Source organism: Microtus ochrogaster, chromosome 8 (genome assembly GCF_000317375.1).
Source record: "Microtus ochrogaster isolate Prairie Vole_2 chromosome 8, MicOch1.0, whole genome shotgun sequence".
NCBI lineage: Eukaryota > Metazoa > Chordata > Mammalia > Rodentia > Cricetidae > Microtus > Microtus ochrogaster.
This window is the reverse complement of record NC_022015.1, coordinates 15,999,797-16,008,344: the sequence shown is the minus strand read 5'-3', so window position 1 is coordinate 16,008,344 and position 8,548 is coordinate 15,999,797. Positions and strand designations below refer to the sequence as shown.

The following is an 8,548-nucleotide window of genomic DNA, read 5'->3' as shown; positions in this document are numbered from 1 at the left end:
GTCTGACCTAGCGATGATGGCCTCCTGTCCTGCACACAGAGACCATGGTCTGCCAGGGGTCCACGTGCACCAGGAGGCTGAGGGAGAAGTCAGAGGGTGGAAAACCATGGGCTGAGAAGGACGGTGATTCCCAAGAACCCACACCTTCCTGAGGCCCTGACAATGAACAGATAGATCCTGAAGGAAGATGAAGGCACAGACAAAGGGAAGAATGATCCACACAGGGAGTCACAAGCGACAGAGTGCTCAGAGAGAACAGCAGAGACCGCACAGATGGTGCGGGGAAAATAGGCTGTCCCCATGTTCCTGAATTAGCAAGGCTTACCCTAAGGCCAGGCAATGGCCGTTGAGAAGACAAGGTAACTGAAGAGGGAAGCAGAGAACACTGCATCCTCCAAGCTAAAGGATGATCAGGAAGTCTTCGCTGGTGAGACACAGCTGATGCAGGTCCAGGAGTCCTGTCTGGTGCAGGCTTTTGGCATCAGGGAACTCTAGCTGATCAATGCAGTTTCAGTGGCTGTCTGCCTGCACACATCTATGGAGAAGAGAGCTGGGACCCACAAGTTCAACAGCAGGGATCACTTTACTGAAAGAGGAAGGCAGCTCTGAAAACTGAGCATGATGTGGGAATGTTCAGGGGGGGAGAGTTCATAACCCCCCCCACATACCCCAATATTCAAAGAATGAAGAGGAACAAACAGGTCCAACCAGAGGGATCTGAAAGGTCCCCATTCAGGGACTCAGGGATCCCTTACTGGGTTTCTCCTCCTGCCTCTCTCAGTGGAGCCACTCTGGTGTTGAACACAGGCCGGGTTTGTGTATTTGGGGCCCCCAGGAAGCAACACAGTCTTGACAGGCTAGCCCTGATTTCCCTGCTCAGTCTCCAGCAGCACCCAGTGTTCTGAGTGGAAGATGCTGTCTCCATGTCAGGGTCAGGTCTAGGTGGGAGGGGCATTTCTTCTGTTAACATGTGGCAGACACATGGGGCAGATGCAGCCTTGGTCAGTGGGGCATGGCTTGAAGTGGGGCTCTTCTTCTGGGGACAACATAGAGGCATGGGGAACCGCCCCTCTGGGCATCCTCTGCCCTGATAATGTCAGGACATTAGGTATATCCTCTTCTGAAGACTGGGTGTGGAAAAGGCCAGTCATGGGCGGGCTCACTGGCTCTTCTTCTCAGGTGATGACCAGATGTTAAAGCAGGTAGCAGAGATGGTAGAGGTGCAGCGCCAGGGTTTCCCGCCTTGACTGAGGTGGTGGGGTCAAGCTCCTGTTGTGCCTGTTCTAATAGGAATGGCCTCATGATCTCATTTTATTCTCTTTTATATAAGGAGTATATGATCTTTTTAGAGGAAATCCATAGGAAAAGAGCTCTTTTACAAATACAGGATCTGGGAAGGGCTCACTAGGGATGTTTCCTTCAGGGTTCTTGACCCATGGATGTTGCTGAATGTCTTCAATGTTGGGCCTCCTCTCTGGGGTAACACTGAGCATTTGAAAAACAGAGATTATCAAGTCTTTTAAAGATGTAAGCTGTGATGTAATACCTTCCTTTGGATATACTCTTCTCAATATCTCTTTCTGGGTGGATATCTCTTTCAGGGTGCTTCTTCAGAAGGAGTGGTGCCCCGTGGTGATAAAACAGAGCAGTATACCCAGACTCCAGATATCTGCCTTCCTCCCATCGTCCCCTTTCCTCAGAACCAGTTCTGGAGCATTGTAGATCTCAGTCCCACAGCGCCCTTGCAGCACAGTGCCAGCTGCATACCTGGTGGTGAGGCCAGAGTCTCCCACCTTCACATCGCCCTCTGCATCTAATCGAGCAGGATGTTCTGGGGCTTCCGGTCTCGATGGGCGATGCCATGGCCATGGGCGGCACTCTACGGCTGACACTAGCAGTCTGAATATTTTCTGCACCTTTTCCTCATGCAGCCTGCCTTCTTCCAGTATTTGCTCCCTCAGATTTCCTCCCGGCGCGAACTCCATCACTATAAAAGTATAATTTTCTGTATTTAAAATCTGGAAGAGGCAAATGAAGTAGGGGTGTTTAATCATTTTTTAGGACTGCCACTTCAGTCATGACTAGAGGAAGGTGTTCGTTTTCATTTCTACCATTTTATTTGCCACCAGCATGTAAACATGGCGATGGCATGCCAGTGCCACAGTGCCAAGTCCACCCTGGTCGATGGTGTCCAACACATTAAGTTGCCTGTCTAGGTCCTTATTGTTGTTCCTTTTGTGAAACTACAGCTCCCAGCATTCCCCTGGGCTATGGATACCAGCGCGCACAAGCGCAGGACACCTTTCCCAGAAGCCTTTGCATTCCTTGTTAAAAGGCGAGGGTAGCCATGACCCCCCCTTTTTTCCCCCACCTTTCCTATCGTTTCTGCACACCTGTACCTACCTGCCGTTACCCCTCCCCCATTAAAGTGCACCCACGTGGGACCGCCGCGTGTCTGTGTCTCCTTTCCCCGCGTGACGTCTTTACCCTCTAACCCCGCAGACAAGAAAGGCAGAAGAGTGAGTCTGTGTGCATTCAAACACAATATGGAAAGGCTGGATTAATCTGGCTTCTGCACATAACTTTGAGTGTTCTCAGAAATAATATTAACAAAATGGACCAAAATAATGATAATAATAATAATTATTAACAATAATAAGCTTGACTAAATGTTTACTTTCACTTGAAGACAGTTTGCATGCATGGACAGACAGCTGACATTCCCTGGCACATCAGGGTTTTAAGGAATTAGCTTGTTTATGATTAATTAACACTTCATGAACATGATCACAGCAAATCAAGGACCAGAAGGTACACTTGGACACTCTGATAGGTTTGTCTGAGGCTCTGTGGGAATCCTTTGCTTGGCACAGTTACCTGTGTCAAAAAAAGTTGTGACAGTTGAGGAGGCAGCTACACCTCCAGGTTAAGGCGCGTGCTTCCTGCCAGTAAACCTCAAGATTTAAGAAAGCCATTCCACATGACACTGTTGTCATCTTGCTTTCCCTAGAACACGGATCTATCTTTTTAAGTATCCTAAACATTCCCTGATCTTGTTGTTTGTCTGTTCTTTGTTAAGTCGGTTGCTCTTTCTCAAAGACAATACTCTGAACTGTACTACTGCAGCAGTTCAGGAGACTGATTCATAGAGTCCCCACAGCTTCATAACTCACATTTCTCTACAGCAGCTGGAAGGTTCAGCATCCTAAGAACTGAACACCCAAACCTCCATTTATAGGACCCGAAGTACTCAAGGTATTGAACAAAAGGTCTCAAGGTATCTGTCCCACTTCCTTTAGGTTGCCTACGTTAAACAACATCAGGCACACATCAAGGTTTCGGCGATTCTCAAAGCTAAATTACTAGTTAAACACCTAATACCGAAGCGCTTTAAAAATAACAAGTAACATGGTGGCCGCAGGACCCCCGATGGTGGTGAGGGCTGGGTGTCCCCTTGCGGTCCACTGCGGATGGTAAAGATACTAGTGGCTGAGAGGAGGAACCCAAATTAAAGGCTTGGGACAGTCCACAAATGAAACCCAGATCCTGGGGAAGAGGGGGCGGCTCTCCGAGCGATGTCCCCCTCAATCCTTGGTCCACACCTCGCCCAAGAAGGCAGCTGCCTGGCAGGTGTTGGGAGCAAGGAAGCACGGGTGGCAGCACGGAGCATGGAGCGAGCCCGGGGACAGCCGGCAGCGCACTGGTGTGGGGTGGTGGGGGACAGAGGAGCACACTCACCGATGCTGCTGAAACTCTCTGACAAAGTTCTTCATCCTGCAGATCTTCTCGCTTGGCTGTTGGCTCCATGAGGTCCCACATCTGGGGTACGCAGGGCCGAGGCAACTTCGCGAAACTGGTCCAGCGCGCAGCGCAGACAAGGCGAGGGCGCGCGGCACCACCCGGGGAAGGCGGCGCCTCGTCCTGCTCCTCTGCCTCCTTGAGGGCTGCGGGCGACAGGCCTGGGCAGAGGCCGGGAGCGTGGCCGGGGCTTAGGTGGTGCCCGGGGCGGCCGCCTTCCCCGCCGCCCCGGGGGGTCCCACGCCACGCCCATCGCTGCCTCATTTGACCTCCTTTGTAACAGAGGGGGCGCCAGGAAGGAGGAGGCACGGGAGACCAGCGCACAAGTTCCCAGCCCGAGGCGCGGTGCAGCCCCAGAGCCACGTCTCCTCTGGCCCAAGGCCTGGCGCGTGGGACCCAGGAGAGAGCCCTGCTGCCATTCCAACTCCTAGGCCTCAGCTGCCCTCTCTCTCTCCCTTGATTTGTTCTTTAAAATATTTAACTTACTCGCTTTTCCCTTTGTAGACTGCTGCACAAGGTCCTTCTCCTAGTTTCTCCAGTTTTTCATAGGAATCAGCTTTTCCAAACTAGGGTTCTTGGCTAAACACAAAACAGCGGCAAAACAAAACAGATTGTTTCAGTACCAATTTGTTGACAATGAGTAACATTTTGTGATATCAGAATATTTTTAAAACAAGGAAATAATCATTGTACAAATTCAGAATATACAAACACACAGAGAATTATATTTGTCCATAATCTAACCAAGGTAGCCCTGCACATATTTTGATATAGCATCACCCAAGGCCTTCTGCTGGAAATTGTTTGTTAATAGAGATGTCATCACATTCAATATACATGCTTTATGACCTGTGTTCTCACATTCAATGTGTTATGAACATTTTCCATATTATGGCACAATATTCTAAATTATAATTAATAAAATAGTATATGCAAGTTAAACATACTCTGCCTCATGTTTTTATACATCCCACTGACTTAGAATAATTGTTACCTTGTTTCACTATTTGAGAAGGGACCAAAAGAAGAAAATTTTGTGATACATGAAAGTTGTACAAAAATTAAACACAAAGTTTTATTAGAATGGTCATCTTATCTATGACTTTCTAGTTATAACAAAACTGTAGTTAGCACATGTATTATACAGCTGCTGATGCTGGGAATACTATGTTACTCTACAGCAAATCATGACTGTATAACACTTAGTCAGAAAAATACTCCTCCAACATATTTTATCAGTAAATCACATAGATAACATATACTATCTAGAGATAACTGATCAATCTAACCTCGCATTCTCATAGGTGATAAAATTGTTAAGGACTGACAAATGAAATCGCGGGCTGTCTGCACTGCAAAGGGGACGAGCATCAGAGTGGCGAGATGGCCAACAGGATGGGAGAAAATCTTTGCAGCTGGGTATGTGGTGGAGGATTAACATAGGCAATAAAGAAGGTCCCGAAGAATGAAACGTGAAAACCCATCTAATCAATAAATAGATGAATAGAACTGTTCTCAAAGGTAGAACTTCAGACAGCCAGTATGTGGAAACTCTTCAACATCCTTAGCCGTCAAGAAAATGCAAACTAAACAACACTGTGATGCCATCTCACCCATAAGACCGGCTGTCACCAGGAAAACAACATGGCAAAAATGCTAGAGAAGTGTCATGCACTTTTACGCTGGTAAGAGTGTAACCTGGTGGTTTTGCTACGGAAGAAAGGCACTCACAATACACGAGATGAGCAGCAGATTAATTTGATGAGAATATGGTTCATACACACAGTGGAGTTTTATTCAGCCATAAAGAAGGTGAAATATAGCACCTTCAGGAAAACTAATAGAGATTATCATTAACATGATAAATCTGATGTAAAAATAAAAATGATAACATAAGCAACACAAGTCAGACTCAGAAATACATGAACCATATTTTCTGTCATATATGGACACATTTATGTGTGTGTGAGCCCATATGTAGGACATACACAGATATGAAATCAGAGAGGCTATGATGAGGAAGGAAAGGGGATAAATGGGGGAGGGCAAAGAGAGAAAGAAGAAAACACAATGCCCCATATTTCCCCTATGCAGAATCTAGACTTGGTCACACACATGTGAAAGCAGAGGAGAGACTACTTACAGAGAGAAAGTTGTACACTGAGGTTGCAGGGGAGAAGATCAGGGAGGCCAAATACAGAAAGTACAATGATACACAAGAATGACAGGTCATAAAGGAGCCCATGACTTGCATTCCAACTGTAGCAATTCATTAAAAATGAAAATACTAAATGTGTTCTCTTGTCCCCAGCCCACACCAAACACAACACAGTGACTAACAATACATTCTTCAAAACTAACAGTTCATGATCTTGGAAAAAGAATTATCTAATCAGACATTTTGAGGAATCTTGAATGGTATAATGCAATTGGGAGTAAAATTTCAGAGAAATGACCCTAAACCCATGAGAAAACTATTAGATTAAAATAGCAGAAACCTTTACGTATACATGAGAAAGATAAGGGGAGACTTAATTTTATAAAAACAGGAAGGACAGATGAGAATGAGGTCACTGAGTTAGAAGGGCCAAGCAAAGCCTCGGCCAGCATCTACAGAAACGACAATGTACAATTACAAACAGCCAACAAATATTTAAAACTGCATTCAGCATCCCTAGTCATCAGAAAAATGCAATTAAACTTAAGGGTATAAACATGGCTTTTTTTCTTAACAGTTTTATTTTAATGAAAATATAAGTACATCATGGCTTTTTGATGCAATCAACAGAAGCAAGTGAAAGAAATAGAGTAAGCTGGCAGGTTTCTCAAATAAAAACATGAGTACAAATCCTCAAGTCACAATTCACGAAAGATGAAACCAAGAAAGAGAAGCATGGAGTTTAATGGGGAGAGGAACTAAAACTCTTGGAACAGCGGTACCAGTGAAAAGGTAAAGATGACTTTGAAGTTACTGTATGATCATTATTTAACCAGCATAAAAAACATTTAGTGAGTATTGAATAAGGGAAAAGATATAGTTGAAATAGGAATAAACTCAGGTTTGAACAAAATTCTCACCAGACACTTCAAGGAGCGACTGCATCTACATAGAAAAGTTAATCAGAGATAACAATGGCTGCAAAATGGACAGGAATATTTTATAAAGTTAATAAAGTGATTTGACTGGATGTGGTTAGCCCCCAGAGACAAGACATGGGGGGGATCTCTGTAAGTTTGAGGCCAGCCTAGTCTACATTGTAAATTCCAGGTCAGAGTTATGTACAGAATCTGCTTTAAAATAAAAACAGATGCAACGATTTGTATCCCCAGTACTGCAGTAGTTAGTGTGTCCAATGAGAGATATGCAGACATAGCAAATTTTATCACCTGAAGCAAAAAAATCAAGGCATTAACTTCCACGGTACTTCAACGTAAGGCTTGGCTGGACCAGCGCAAAGTAGTACAAGAAGGCAAAAGAAAGAGAAAATCATGTTGAGAATTCTTAAATCAATTAGAACAGAGAGTAGACACTAAATAACTCCAAAGTCACAAATTTTAGTATTTTCCTTACATTTTAAAAAGTATTTGCTGCATCTACACAAGTAAGATGTATACATCTTAAGTAAATTGAGGAATGAAGGGGAAATGCAAGAAAGGAAGAGGTAAGGAAAGGGGAATTAGACAAGGGATTCTCGAAAAATACACTAAGTAAATCATCATCAAATAAGGATAAATTTAAGCCCAACTATATCAAAGATTACAATAATTACAATAATCTTTTATTTGGCAAATAAAAGTTCACAGGTTTGTGATGTGGGGGATCAACAATGTGCTACTGAGAAGATTCAAAAGCAGAATAAAGAGTATATCTGACCATAAAGAAGGGGGAACCCTACCATTTGGAATTGAGTTTTGTACAGCATAAGGTGTAGGGACTGAGTTTCATTCTTTCCATGTTAACACCCAGGGTTCTCAGTCCCATTTGGTAATGTTGCTCATCAACAGATGGACAGGTAAAGAAAATAGAGCATACACACCAAATGGAATTCTATTCAGCTAGACACAAAATTGACATCTTGAGATTGGTATGAAAGCCAATGAAACTTGAAATTTTGTACTGAGGTAATAACCCAGGGACAAAAAGACAAACGCTGCATAGTCTCTCCCGTGCGTGTCCTAGCTTCCTCCACTCCTCAGTTCCACGTGTTTAACGTGGAGAACCTCTAGAAAGCAGAAAACTAGAGAGGAGACATTGCACAGGGCAGGGCACCTTAAGGAGGCGGGCAGAAGGGACATATATGAGTACGGAAAGGGTGGGAAACTTGGGCGCACAGGTTCAAACAGAAGGTGGGAGAGACAAGAGGGTGGGGGAAGAGATAGTCAAAACAAGGGACGTCTGACTCACGCTGAACTCTCTCAGGTTGACCTTAAGGAGGAGCAGCAGGCCATGCTCTCCTGGGTCTTGGTCTGTTTCCCTCAGGAGCTCCTCTGCTGCCTGCAGTTCTTCTCTGTGGTTTGAAAGGAGGCCACTGGCTGCCTCCTTCAATGCCTCCAGCTTTTCCTGGGGCTTCTGGAACCTCTTCTGAATTCGTGACAGTAACTCTTTAGCAGCCCTGATAAACAGAAATGGTCCACTTAGGAATTAAAACTTGGGTCTTGAAACCCTAATAGGAGACTTTCAAATGATCATAGTTCCTTCTAGGAATATAGTGACCTACTTCTTGTTTCGTTTTTATTTATTTATTTATTT

At 44.7% G+C, this 8,548-nt stretch overlaps 1 long non-coding RNA gene across 1 annotated transcript in view; it reads right to left on the bottom strand.

Moving 5' to 3' along the window:
- The window catches only part of LOC113456549, an 11,563-nt gene that overhangs the window by 1,204 nt on the left and 1,811 nt on the right, over positions 1–8,548 (bottom strand). The window contains exons 2-6 of the long non-coding RNA XR_003377309.1: positions 8,204–8,411; positions 4,285–4,377; positions 3,739–3,959; positions 326–1,987; positions 8–77 (exon numbers count right to left, since the gene is read on the bottom strand). This is a non-coding gene — a long non-coding RNA (uncharacterized LOC113456549). The remainder of the gene's footprint in view (positions 1–7; positions 78–325; positions 1,988–3,738; positions 3,960–4,284; positions 4,378–8,203; positions 8,412–8,548) is intronic.